The sequence below is a fragment of the Mya arenaria genome, chromosome 2, assembly GCF_026914265.1.
Source record: "Mya arenaria isolate MELC-2E11 chromosome 2, ASM2691426v1".
NCBI lineage: Eukaryota > Metazoa > Mollusca > Bivalvia > Myida > Myidae > Mya > Mya arenaria.
The window spans coordinates 23397766-23412227 of record NC_069123.1 but is presented as its reverse complement, the minus strand read 5'-3'; the positions used below and the strand labels follow the sequence as shown (position 1 = coordinate 23412227).

Here is a 14462-nt window from a genome sequence, read left to right as displayed (position 1 = left end):
GTTTGAACGTTCTATTTCTTATGGAAGGTTGCAAGACCTACAATCGGGACAAACCGATAAAAAGGTTATGCCATAGCAATTAAAATGCATTTAAAAGTTGATTATTTCTCTTTTCAATTTTATCTTTCAATTTGAAGATACATCATTAATTTATTTGTGTTTCATTAGCATGATCATGTTTGATCAAAGATGACTTGATTTATCCATTTTCTAACAGGTGGCGACCGTGTATTGCAGTTTACTTGATAACTATCATGCCTTGCATATGGCTGCTACAGATACACCGGTATAATGTTGCAGCTGCGTCAAAGGATGGCGTATACATAACTACCACACAATCTACTGCCGTAGTCTCCCCAACAGGACTTAATGGTGGTTCGATTACAACAATGCCAGGACTACTAGTAAGACTTTTTTCTTTAAACAAATTAAGAACATGTGTCATTTAAGTTGGTATGTACATTTCAAGTGCCATTTATCAGTAGCTGGTCCGTTCTTATGTTTGAGTCATTTGTTTGAATGTCAGAATTTCAGCCTGTATTTGGTAGGTTATTAAAGTTCCCCTTGATTTTTTTTGATTTATTTTAAAAAAATCTGTTTTGCAGACGTCTTTCGCCAACACGATTCTGTCTATGGAAGATTTCACATGGATCGTTGTGATTCAAGAGCTCATGATCTTTCTCATAAAGTTTGTGATTCTGTGTCTTTATAAAGATCCGAAAGGTTTGATGTTAACTAAATTTATAGCAAAAGCGTCTGACATTATGGAACTGTTTGCACTGTTTGATGAATCTGCCGTACAGAAGGATTTAACTGTCACCTATATTGTTCTAAGTATTTGGTCGATGAGCTTCATCCAGTTTGTTCTCGTCTTTCCCAAAACATGTAAATATTCGTTCATTGCGAAACGTATTATAAAAATATTTTTTCAAGAAGGATCATTCTTGTACGTCCGTCTGTTTGTAGCGATAGATCTTCAGTTAGTCACGTACAGTTTAGTGTTTTTCTTGATTAAGAATCTTCTCTCTTTGTTGAAGCAATTTCACCGCTTAATTGAACCTTGTAGAAATGCCACAAAGAAGACGAACACGCAAACAATCAAAGTGATTGATGTTATGTTTTGATTTCTTGCTTTACATTCGTTGATGATTATTATTATATTAGAATACTATATTACAATTAAGTCAAACTGTGTGTTTTGATCTAAGACATTATTCTAGAATATAGTATTACAGTTACGTCAAAGTGTTTGTTTTCATCTTCTTCAGAAAACATAGATAAATATAACAATCTTACAAATACGTCAGATTGTGTTATTTTTATCTACAAATGTCCTTGACGAATATACATTCGTATGTGTTTAGATATGATGTGTCATTTTTGGCATCACATCGCTAATGATTGACTTTTAGGCTGTACTTATTGCCGGAGTACAAACTTGCATCGCGTGCACATGAATCGTTCGTTGTTTTGATTGAGCTAATCACCAACTCAGTCAAAATTATTGGTAGATATTCCATGGACATGGAAGTGTCACGGATTTTTATGTTGCATTGAAAATCTTCTGTTTTCTTTTGTCGCACGATATTAGCGGAGCTACACGACATGGGACTGAGCCAGGTTTGGGCGAGGTGGAAATGAAAATTGTGTAGTAGCGTTCACATATAAAATATGTGTTGCACAATTGTCATTGGAAAAAAGGCCAAGGCTAAATCGAAGTAAAATCTATATCATTTAAAGTCGTAGAGAAGACTAACAAAAGTCGCAAAATGCAAAATAAATGCAAAAATATATTCTCAAATGTGCAAACACTACATATCGTGCAGTTAATTTATGTGATAGTTGAATGTGCTATTTTACGAGTGATTACACCAAACACTGAAGATCATGTCACATTCTTATCACAAATGGAATATTCTATAGTCAGTTGACCAGTTTTCACGCGATTTCACTGATTTCCCCTTATACCATATACAGGGAGAAAGTTGCACTTGCACATTTAACGTTAAACAACGATAGAAAAACGTTGGTTAAAGGTATCCACTGTGCATTCGATAAAGTGACCACATCCGGTGAAGGAGTACAAACAATGCGGTGAAAATGAAAAAGAATCAAAGCGCGAGGCGCTGAAAGACTATCTGCGGGCAAATATGTGAAGTTGCAAATTTTATTTGAACTATGGGAATGGGTGAAGGGCACATAAATAAATGTGAAAAATGTGCCGAGATCGCTTGTGCCCACACTGGGCGAGGAAACAAACATATCTATATCTTTATGGCGTCTTGTGTCATTTTGTTTTTGCAAATGTCACTTCAATCGTCGTAATCCCATATCACCATGTATTTAGTGTTACAATGCATGCTTTATTTCAAGCGTTTCTAAAGGGTTTTCGTTGCTTTGATTAGATGCCATACGATAGGAAAATACTATACATCATACATATATCATTTCCTTTTATTAACATACACGTTCTGTTTAGGGAAAATCATTTTTTTACAGACAACTTCAGCAATAATTCCATTCAAAATACACAGTTTATCACTTCAGTCGACGTATCCCCATGTATTTGAAGTTACAGTAAATGCTCTTTTCAATCGCGTCTAAAGGTTTTTCGGTGTTTTGATTAGATAGCATACGTTAGAGAAGTTTTATGAACTTACAAGTTTTAATTCTTTAAGGAAAATGATTCTATTTTTACGAGCAACTTTAGCAATAATACCTTTTAAAATGCAGAACTTATCAGATAGTCGTTTTCCCGCGGTGAGGACAAACATGTGGTCTGTTAATGTATGTAGAAACTATGTTTAGAATACCGGTCAGTTAATGTAGTTGAATCTATTTTTAGATTATCGGAACTTGTCTGTTTTATGAATGAGATTATGATTGTGCTTTTTAAAGTTTATTGATAAATTTAATGTTATTAATGTTTTATGCAAATACCTGTGTAGAAATAGTACTAGTGCTGTTATGAATGCTTCGTACACTTTGGATGTTGAACAGGTTTAAACCGAACTACTTTGCTTCACCAAACGTATGCATGACTAACTGTCGTATCAGGGCATATGTGATTATATAAATTGAAAGCCTAGTGTCTAAAACTATGCCAAGAATTCACCGGAACGAAGCTTTTATGAAAAAAATGAAAACATCTCATTAGAAATATAAACGCCTAAAATCATAGAATGAATAGTATCTTGTAATTGTGTTGCAGGTAAATTAAAATATAGTATTTGAAGCATTAGCAATGCGAAACCTGAGATACAACTATTTTAAACTTAGAAAATTATTTTTGTTTCTTATCTCATAAGAGTCAAATAAAAAAGCACCATTACATTATACGTGCTTCAAGGTCACGTCAGGTTATAATAACAAATCCTGCAGGAGATGGGACACTTGCGGTCGGTAATAATTTCTGAAACATCATGGGGTAAACTCAGAGTGAATATCAATATGTTATCTTCCTACCAGAGCCTCCTATCTTGACCCTCATTAATCTGATAAATATAACGATCTAAAATAGTTATATTCTGCTAAAAATAAAACGCCGGGATAAATAATTACAGCGCGGAAATAGCCGAAGAAACAAAAACACATACTCGGACTGCAACAAAACCAATCTATTATTATGGTTTCGACGTCATTCTGCTAAATATAGAGCGCATTGAGACAAAAAAATGAATTAAAACGACATGAATAGAAGTAGTTATTTGGAGTTTGTGGTCTTAAGCCTACCTGCGCGCATGCGCAGATAGACTAAAAATGGATCGAGTAGATCCAGCATGTTCAGCCTGTTTTTGAAAGCACAAAACATCCAGCTTAAGTGTATAAAAGAAGGAAAAGTAACCGCTGGTCTCAAATGGTATAATAATGCTTTGCTTTGATTCACTGTCATGTGTAAATACACAGAAAAAAGGCACTTGAGACTGGAAAGTAACCTCCGAATGAATGTAATTTGCCCTTACTTGAATTATCGATACGCTCAGTTTTATAAGTACCGTGTCGAGGCCTTTTAAATCATCTATGGGTGGAATCATGTTTGACACGAATCTTATCTAGTTACCAAGTTATTATGCTACTTATTAAGTGGAATTCGCAAACCATAACTAGATAACCAGTTACTGCTAGAAACCAAAAGTGCATTTATAGATAAGTGTCAACACAAATATCATCTAGTTAACCAGTTATTGTGTTACTTATAAAGTGGAATTTGCAAACCATAACTTGTTTACCTGTTAGTGTTTGTGTTTCCTGTATAGCTAAAATGTGGCAGTTCTGGACACTTTCAAGCCTGTTTAAGTCTTATAATATTTTTCTTGCCAAAAAAGTGTCGCAAATATTAACAAGATAGCTAGATAACTATCGCGAAAGTTAAGTGGTTAACAAGAAACAATTCGCGAAAGCTATTAGGATATCCAACGGACGTTATATGCGACCATACTTCACGGCTCATTTTGAACTTACTTAGGTGTATATATATATATAACCGTTAAACATGCTCCATGTGATGAGTTTTTTTTGCTACGGAGGATGTGATTCTAAAAAATGCGGTGATGTGCCTATATTTCCATCAATGACTACCATCGACTAGGTTTTTAACAGGTTTTTGGTTGGTAATGCTAAAAAATCCGTACTGCTACTTCCTTTTATTTACAGTGGTTTAAGAATTAATATGGTCGCCCGTGCCTGTTGGTTGTATTATGGCATGGCCACCCCTAGGCGCCGGCCTATAGCGGTGTTGAAAATATTTATGGAAACATTGGTAACGTTTTATCAGTGTAATTCATCATCCCCAACAAAAGTTCAGAGCTTCCGTTGAGAGCCCTCATGCAGACTAATTACATTGAAATATTCATAGTATTTGAGGTTGATCATAACATTCAATTATGCAAAAGAAGGTATAAAAAATATAGCAAAATAACTTAACCAAAAGTCCCAGTTTCGGAGTTATAACGGAGTGAATTTTTCAAGTATTGTGACGAAGTCTTATGACGAATATTGCTGTAAACAACAAGGTTGTCGTTATTAATTTATCTTTACAAATACAGTCGAACCCCGTTGGCTCGAACTCCCAGGGACCGGCGAAAATACTTCGAGCGACGGAAAATTCGAGCCAAGCGGGATTGTTAACCTTCAGTTTAAAGAAATCGGTCTTCTAAATCAAGTACGAGTTAAAGAGGAGTTCGAGCCGAGCAAGTCCGAGCCAAAGGGTTTCGACTGTAATTAAGAAATATACTTTTCTCATATTAACAAGATAATCATTACTATTTTTCAAGTGAAATCAGAAAAATACTACTGATATACATCTTGTGAAAATTGTTTACTAGTACTTTATTGTGCTAATAGATCTTAAGATTAAGAAAAACAGTATGCAACTTTTCCTACGTTCATTTAAGAGATTTTTAAATATACATTGTCGAAACCATTTGTTTTAAATGCCAGATCAATACAGGAGATCTACAGAGAGACCAAATAATTGCAAAAATGCATTTGATACTCAAAGATAAGAAGCATTCCAATGCTGATCAGAGTTTTATAAGTTTTGGCTCATTCTGAATTTATCTGTCGTAAGTGTAAGCCAAAGCAAAATGGCTCCTCAAAACTAAAGTGTGTCTATCACAGAAGAATCTGGTGAAAACTACAATCATATTAGAAAGTCTTAAATGAAGACTAAGAAAAAAAATAAGTCAACACAGAAGAAAATCTCGACTGATAACAAGAAAGAAAAGATTTTCAAGATAAAACAGAATAAAACAAGGCAAGCACGGATTCAATACCAGAATCAAGTACGCAGAAACACACTTAAATAAACGAAAATGATTTTAGAAAAGACCGAAAACAATGTCGAAAATTGTGGGGTTGTAATCCATAGAAAAGCAATATTAAGTCAAACGCAGATTACAAACAGCGGTGGATCAAACTTCCTAAAGTTTTGCCTAAACAACATTTTTTGTAAAATGCATTGCGCGTTAGTTTGTTTGAGAGTCGTTTTTGCCGTAAAAGTACCAGGTTTTCAGTTTTTGTGAGGTTTAAACGTTAATTTTATTCTGATAGGTTGCTTGGCCTTCAAAACCATAAAAAGTTTACACGGGTAAGGCTATAGCATATAGCATTTCCACTTTCAATTTCTTCGTTTTGATATGAAAAAAATAAATCTGTTTGTGCTTAATTATATTGAACCTGTTCTATCAATCTCGTATCAGGTGGCGACCTTGTATTTCAGTTTGTTTACTTTCAATACTTCCTAAGATTTGGCTGCTACAAATTCACAGGTATGACGTTGCGGTCGCGTCATTGGATGACGTAGACATGGCTCACATTCACCTACTGCCATATTTTTCATAACCGGATAGTGGCACGATAACCACAACGCCAGGAATTTTAGTTAGGTTGATCTTAAAACGAAATAAGAACATGTTTTGACCATAGCATCATGAAAGTAGATATGCAGATTTCCAGTGCCATTGATCAGTAGCTGATCCGTCTTAGTAAAATAGAAGTAAAAAGAGAAAAAATATTGTCAATATCCAGATAGTGGCACGATAACAACAACGCCAGGAATTTGAGTTAGATTTATCTTAAAACGCAATAAGGGAAATGTTTTTACCCTAACATCAAGAAAGTTGGTATGCACATTTCTACGGTGGCACAGAGGTGACATCCGCAATACTTAACTTATATTGTGGCCACAACTTAGTAAATTGTGGCCACAACTTAGTAACTTGAGGCCACGACTTAGTAAATTGAGGCCACAACTTACTAACTTGAGGCCACGACTTAGTAAATTGAGGCCACAACTTAGTAACTTGTGGCCACAACTTAGTAAATTGAGGCCACAACTTAGTAACTTGTGGCCACAACTTGCTAAATTGTGGCCACAACTAAGTAACTTGTGGCCACAAATTAGTAACTTGTGGCCACAAATTAGTAACTTCAAGTCTTGAGGCCACAACTTGCTAAATTGTGGCCACAACTTAGTTTAGCCAATCAAAACATCCGTTCCATCTTTGCATATTTATGGTAATAACACGGTTAGTACCCCTGATACTAAAACGCCATTTGTAGTCAACAAACGTGAATAATATGGACGAAGACAGGGATAGCCTTATATCAAGTTACTTTCAAGAAGGCCTTTCTTATTCTAATATTGTCATCGTTTTGAGGGAAAGCCATGAAATTCAAATCAGTTTACGTCATTTTCACAGAATAGTTAGATCGTTGACGTTGCGACGAAGAGTGTACAGTGACGCTCGTTCTGTTGTTGACTTCGTTGTCAACTCGATCGAGAATTCTGGACGCAATCATGGCTACAGAATCATGCGTCAACGATGCGTAGCGAATGGATTGAGCGTACGGACACACGATGTGGCCACCATCCTCCGTATATGCGACCCTATAGGTACGTATTACGGACTGGCGAGAATAATCCATTATATCGACTGTAGTTGAAATTGTAAAACTAACATTCTGTGCTACACAAAGTGGCATATATACCGTCATTTAAAGGTTTCATAAGTGTTTATCCATATTATTTAGTTGCAATAATGCTGAAAGATGCCCTCATCATTGAAATTGGTTTAGCCCAGTGACACCATGGAAAGTTATTGATAGTAACGGACATCATAGGAGTTCAGTCCGCGTTGATAATCCCTTGCCGTGATAGACTTTTGTACTTTAGTTTTAGTATTGAGTGTGATAGCCTGGTTTTTACCGGTGATAGTACGGTACTACGGATACCCCGGATTTCTCAAACGGCAGTCATTGGTGTGACTCAGTAATAACACTGTGTTACGAAGACTGGTGGTTCACGGAGGTCCACCTGTAGTCATGGATATCAGTTGTCACACAACAGTAGAAACCATACTGGCAACGTTTGTCCTGCAAGCTATTTGTCCGGCATATTTCCGGACATGCCTTTTAATGACCCCTCTTGGTGCATTTAGCTATTGACTATCCGTGGTCCATCTTTTGTATGTCTGAATGCTTTAACATACATTATTCCCTAACCTAACCACAATTATTTGATAATGTTTAAAAATAAAAGTAAAGTAAAGTGGAATTGGAACAGTCGATATCAAATAATATAACATATGCACAAACCAGACGTTCAATACAAAAAACTGAACAGTTTATAGCATGTGATTTATTTAGGTTGATCAATGCGTATATCAAGGCACAAATCCACTTTGTCTCACAATGGAAATATGTAAAGAGACAGCACAAACATTTAAGATTGACACGATATAAAATTTGAGGTGAAATGGCGATCCGGCGGGCCATGATTCTTGACGCCCTCCCATCCATAATTAAACCGATGGATCCATCTTGTATTACTTGCATATGCCAGTTCATTATCATCATGTTTACAAGCATCCAAATGCAATTCAATTTCCGAAATCCCAAAACCAAACAGTGTCCTTATTTTGCAATACGACCTTTGCGCCTCGGTACATTGTATACGTTCAAACTTGTAAAGACAATATTTATAGTAAATATCCTTTGCAAGATTGTTGATAACATGTATGATATAATTTTGCACTCTTCAGGTGTTCAGCATCGGACTGCCAGGCGCTTTACAAGACGGTCTTGCTTCTCATCTGGACCAAATTATTTATGGCATATTGATGGATATGATAAACTAAAACCGTATGGACTGTGCATACACGGCTGTATATGTGGTTTCAGCAGGAAGATTTTGTGGTTAAATGTTTACAAGACAAACAACAATCCCCGTGTAGTCGCTGGCTACTTCCTGGAAACCGTAGAGAAACACGGAGGCACTGCATATATGGTCAGGGGTGATTTTGGGACTGAAAATGTGTTGGTTCGAGAAATGCAACGGAATTTTAGAAGGAACGACATGGCTTACATTTCTGGAGCAAGTACACAAAATCAACGAATTGAATGTTGGTGGGGGTATCTGCGAAGGCAGCACATACAGTATTGGATGGATTTATTCAAGGGTCTACAGAAGACCAGGTTTTCTCTGGGAACGAGTTGGATAAGCACCTCGTGAGGTTTTGCTTTATGGCATTGATACAAGTAAGTGTACTCGGGAGTATTTCGTTCATGTTTTTTTTTGTAAATAAACGTACGTACAGTCTAAGGCAAAAAGAACGTTTTAGTTCGATTGGTATTGTGTAGTGCAGTCTTCCAAAACATTTTTAAACGGTTGGTTTTTATTATCATTATAAAATCACTTGAGAACATATTTCTCGCACTCGTTTTGCTTCATATGGACATTTCTGACACTCGAATGTGTGTCCAACGGACTTTACTTGACAAGCATCGTAACTGCTGTTACTGTTGGGCACGCATCCTCGTGCCAGAAATGTTCATATCAAGCAAACAGAATGCCAGCTATTATTAGTATTGTACTGTTTAGCAAATAGGCGAAATTGTGCAAGGATAAAGACATACCTTGAACATAAAGTAGCTCTTTATGCAGTTTTACATTTAAACGAAAAAATACTTAGGGAACGTGTCGGCTGAAACGTAAAAAACGACGTTACAAATCCCTTATTTGCTGCCACTTTATGAAGTTCTACCGACTGTTTTAGCGTAGTGGTACGTAATCTCGCTTCTAGATCGAAGGTCGTGGGTTCGAGTTCCACTTTCCTCGCCATCAAAGATCATGATATCGTATGGTTGGTGGAGTAAGCTGTTAATTTTGCATTAGCGGACGAGAGAGAGAGAGAGAGAGAGAGAGAGAGAGAGAGAGAGAGAGAGAGAGGGAGGGAGGGAGGGAGGGAGGGAGGGAGAGAGAGAGAGAGAGAGAGAGAGAGAGAGAGGGAGGGAGGGAGGGAGAGAGAGAGAGAGAGAGAGAGATTGGAAATAACAGTTTGATGTGTGCATTGTGCCAGAATCGATGATTTTGCCATATGGGTGTGTACAAAGCACAGCGACATATACATGTAGAAACAATCTCTATTTGCGTTTATCAGGTGATCATCTTTTCTATTTTTAGGCGGAACTTGATTTAGCAGTATCAATGTGGGACAATCATACCATCAGACCATCATCGAACAGCAACTCCCCGTCTGGCCAGCCTAGACAAATGTTCAACCATCCAAGTTTATGGAATACGAGAGATTATTTGTGTCCAGTCTCTGGAAGGGACATTGATGCCTGTCTTGCCGAGGTGGAACCTCGTTCATCGATATGCTGTCATGCTAATGTGTATGACATATGTATCAACATTATGCGTGAAAACAATCTGGTTCCGCCATTCAACGCGGATGAAGCTGTTGTATTATACAGGCGCTTGAGAGCCAACATTGATACTGATCTGAATATCTGATTTTGTAAACAAAGACAAACCTGCATGCATGCTCTTACATAGAAACATTTTGTCTGTGACAGTATCTTAGTCTGATGTTTAGGAAGAGGACGTAATTCGTTAATTAAAAAAGTTCCTGGTAGACAGTCTGCATAACGTTTACGTCATGGGACAATGCATGTCAGCAACATCCATGTCATAAATGTATACGTGTCGTATTTCTTCAATTGTACAGCTGTTTGGGACCTGTATTTATTCCACCTTGAAGCAGTAGACACGTATACGCTGAGCGTGCTGACCATCTGACTTCGCTTCTTTTTATGTTAATTCAACTATACCGCCTTACATATACATGGCAACACAAGAAAGCCTTTTTTCAATCAAATTTATTTCAGAATAGCAAGCCAAAATGAATAACAGAACAACATGTTGCTTTCCAAGTTTTGGAATTGACTTCGATAAAATGAAAAAGTTCTGATAAGATCTTCACTGTTAAAATATTTGTGAACATTTGTGAACAAAGTCTCCTGCAGCCGTCATGGTAACAAGCTGTCAACTTAATTTCCTTGTGCTTAGACAATTTTTCCTAGCTCGCTCGCCGCTCAAATTAATTTATCAACAATTTACACCTCATTTACAATTAAAATGTAAACATAAAAATAGTTTGGTTATTAATGTATTCATATTCGTTTCAGTTGCCTAAAACTTAATAGTCAGTTTCTCCAAGAAACACAAATTGAAGTTACTATGGCAACAATTTTTATAGGAGAACACACAGAAATGCTTCTTTATTTATGCTTGTTGCATTTCAATGTTTATTAATCTAACTCCCATTTTTACTTCGTTATAGTCTATTATTAAGATTTTAAAAGGAAGGGTTGGCAAAAAACGTAGTCAAAATACTGAATAAGAGCCCGTTTCAAAAAGTTCCCGTCAAGCTGTTCTCAGTGTTAGATACAAGTAGTATACAATAGATGCTGGTTTGTATAACATAAGTCATATTTGAGATAAACCTTAAGTCAGAAAAATATTGCACATAGAGTTATACCAAGAGTGATATGCATGCCATGTTATCGTTGATACTTTTTTTTTATTGTATTCCAAAAATTTGATAAGCAATATACAGAAATGAGGCGTTACAGTAAGATAGAAGTGGTAGCAGTGAATATATCTTCCAAGTTTTAGTTGAATATCTTGGATAGTATATGAGTTATATGACTTTGAAAAAGGTTAATTTTCTTTGAACGTTTTATAACTCCATAAATATGTTAGGATAATCTGACCCTTTTTATCATTTACATCTTAGTAATGAAAAAAGATATCAGGTTTCAAATGAATACCTTCGATAGATAATGATGGTACGTAAAAGTTTGATTATTGAAAATTCTCAGTCTAAAACGGGGCACAACTCTAAAAAACAAAATCAGGGTTAATTACCCGTAAGAATTGGGTCAGAATTAATGGTCATTAAAAGGAAGAATTGTGTAAAACAAATTGATGTCAGGACAACAGTAAAAATATGAGTGACCAATGATATTTACAATATGTTCAGATAGAAAAACACTTTTTCAAACTTTTCAAAAACTTTGCTGTAACTCATTGTAACTAATGTAACTGCATAACTCTGATCATATGTCGACCTGAAAACTCGATTTTTGATGTTGAACTTTGAAAATTTTCGATGTAACCAGTTGTAACCAATGTAACCGCGTAACCCGCTATTTGGGATAGAAAAAAAACACTTTTTCAAACTTTTCAAAAACTTTGATGTAAATTATTGTAACTAAAGTAACTGCATAACTCTGATCATATGTCGACCTGATAACTCGATTTTTGATGTTGAACTTTGAAAATTTTCGATGTAACCGATGTAACCAGTTGTAACCAATGTAACCGCGTAACCCGCTATTTCAGATAGAAAAACACTATTTCAAACTTTTCAAAAACTTTGCTGTAACTCATTGTAACTAATGTAACTGCATAACTCTGATCATATGTCGACCTGATAACTCGATTTTTGATGTTGAACTTTGAAAATTTTCGATGTAACCAGTTGTAACCAATGTAACCGCGTAACCCGCTATTTGGGATAGAAAAAAAAACTTTTTCAAACTTTTCAAAAACTTTGATGTAAATTATTGTAACTAATGTAACTGCATAACTCTGATCATATGTCGACCTGATAACTCGATTTTTGATGTTGAACTTTGAAAATTTTCGATGTAACCGATGTAACCAGTTGTAACCAATGTAACCGCGTAACCCGCTATTTCAGATAGAAAAACACTATTTCAAACTTTTCAAAAACTTTGCTGTAACTCATTGTAACTAATGTAACTGCATAACTCTGATCATATGTCGACCTGATAACTCGATTTTTGATGTTGAACTTTGAAAATTTTCGATGTAACCGATGTAACCAGTTGTAACCAATGTAACCGCGTAACCCGCTATTTCAGATAGAAAAACACTATTTCAAACTTTTCAAAAACTTTGCTGTAACTCATTGTAACTAATGTAACTGCATAACTCTGATCATATGTCGACCTGAAAACTCGATTTTTGATGTTGAACTTTGAAAATTTTCGATGTAACCAGTTGTAACCAATGTAACCGCGTAACCCGCTTTTTGGGATAGAAAAACAAACACTTTTTCAAACTTTTCAAAAACTTTGATGTAAATTATTGTAACTAATATAACTGCATAACTCTGATCATATGTCGACCTGATAACTCGATTTTTGATGTTGAACTTTGAAAATTTTCGATGTAACCAGTTGTAACCAATGTAACCGCGTAACCCGCTATTTCAGATAGAAAAACACTATTTCAAACTTTTCAAAAACTTTGCTGTAACTCATTGTAACTAATGTAACTGCATAACTCTGATCATATGTCGACCTGATAACTCGATTTTTGATGTTGAACTTTGAAAATTTTCGATGTAACCGATGTAACCAGTTGTAACCAATGTAACCACGTAACCCGCTATTTCAGATAGAAAAACACTATTTCAAACTTTTCAAAAACTTTGCTGTAACTCATTGTAACTAATGTAACTGCATAACTCTGATCATATGTCGACCTGAAAACTCGATTTTTGATGTTGAACTTTGAAAATTTTCGATGTAACCAGTTGTAACCAATGTAACCGCGTAACCCGCTATTTGGGATAGAAAAACAAACACTTTTTCAAACTTTTCAAAAACTTTGATGTAAATTATTGTAACTAATATAACTGCATAACTCTGATCATATGTCGACCTGATAACTCGATTTTTGATGTTGAACTTTGAAAATTTTCGATGTAACCAGTTGTAACCAATGTAACCGCGTAACCCGCTATTTCAGATAGAAAAACACTATTTCAAACTTTTCAAAAACTTTGCTGTAACTCATTGTAACTAATGTAACTGCATAACTCTGATCATATGTCGACCTGATAACTCGATTTTTGATGTTGAACTTTGAAAATTTTCGATGTAACCGATGTAACCAGTTGTAACCAATGTAACCGCGTAACCCGCTATTTCAGATAGAAAAACACTATTTCAAACTTTTCAAAAACTTTGCTGTAACTCATTGTAACTAATGTAACTGCATAACTCTGATCATATGTCGACCTGAAAACTCGATTTTTGATGTTGAACTTTGAAAATTTTCGATGTAACCGATGTAACCAGTTGTAACCAATGTAACCGCGTAACCCGCTATTTGGGATAGAAAAAAACACTTTTTCATACTTTTCAAAAACTTTGATGTAAATTATTGTAACTAATGTAACTGCATAACTCTGATCATATGTCGACCTGAGAACTCGATTTTTGATGAAAATATTCGATGTAACCGATGTAACCAGTTGTAACCAATGTAACCGCGTAACCCGCTATTTCAGATAGAAAAAACAACACTTTTTCAAACTTTTCAGAAACTTTGCTGTAACTCATTGTAACTAATGTAACTGCATAACTCTGATCATATATCGACCTGAAAACTCGATTTTTGATGAATATTTTCGATGTAACCGATGTAACCAGTGTAACCAATGAAACCGCGTAACCCGCTATTTCAGATAGAAAAAAACAACACTTTTTCAAACTTTTCAAAAACTTTGCTGTAACTCATTGTAACTAATGTAACTGCATAACTCTGATCATATGTCGACATGAAAACTCGATTTTTGATG

At 35.5% G+C, this 14462-nt stretch overlaps 1 pseudogene; it reads left to right on the top strand.

Annotated features, from left to right (window-relative positions):
• Nucleotides 1–7325: 7325 nt before the first annotated feature.
• On the top strand, nt 7326–10297 carry LOC128213833 (uncharacterized; annotated as a pseudogene).
• Nucleotides 10298–14462: the final 4165 nt, after the last annotated feature.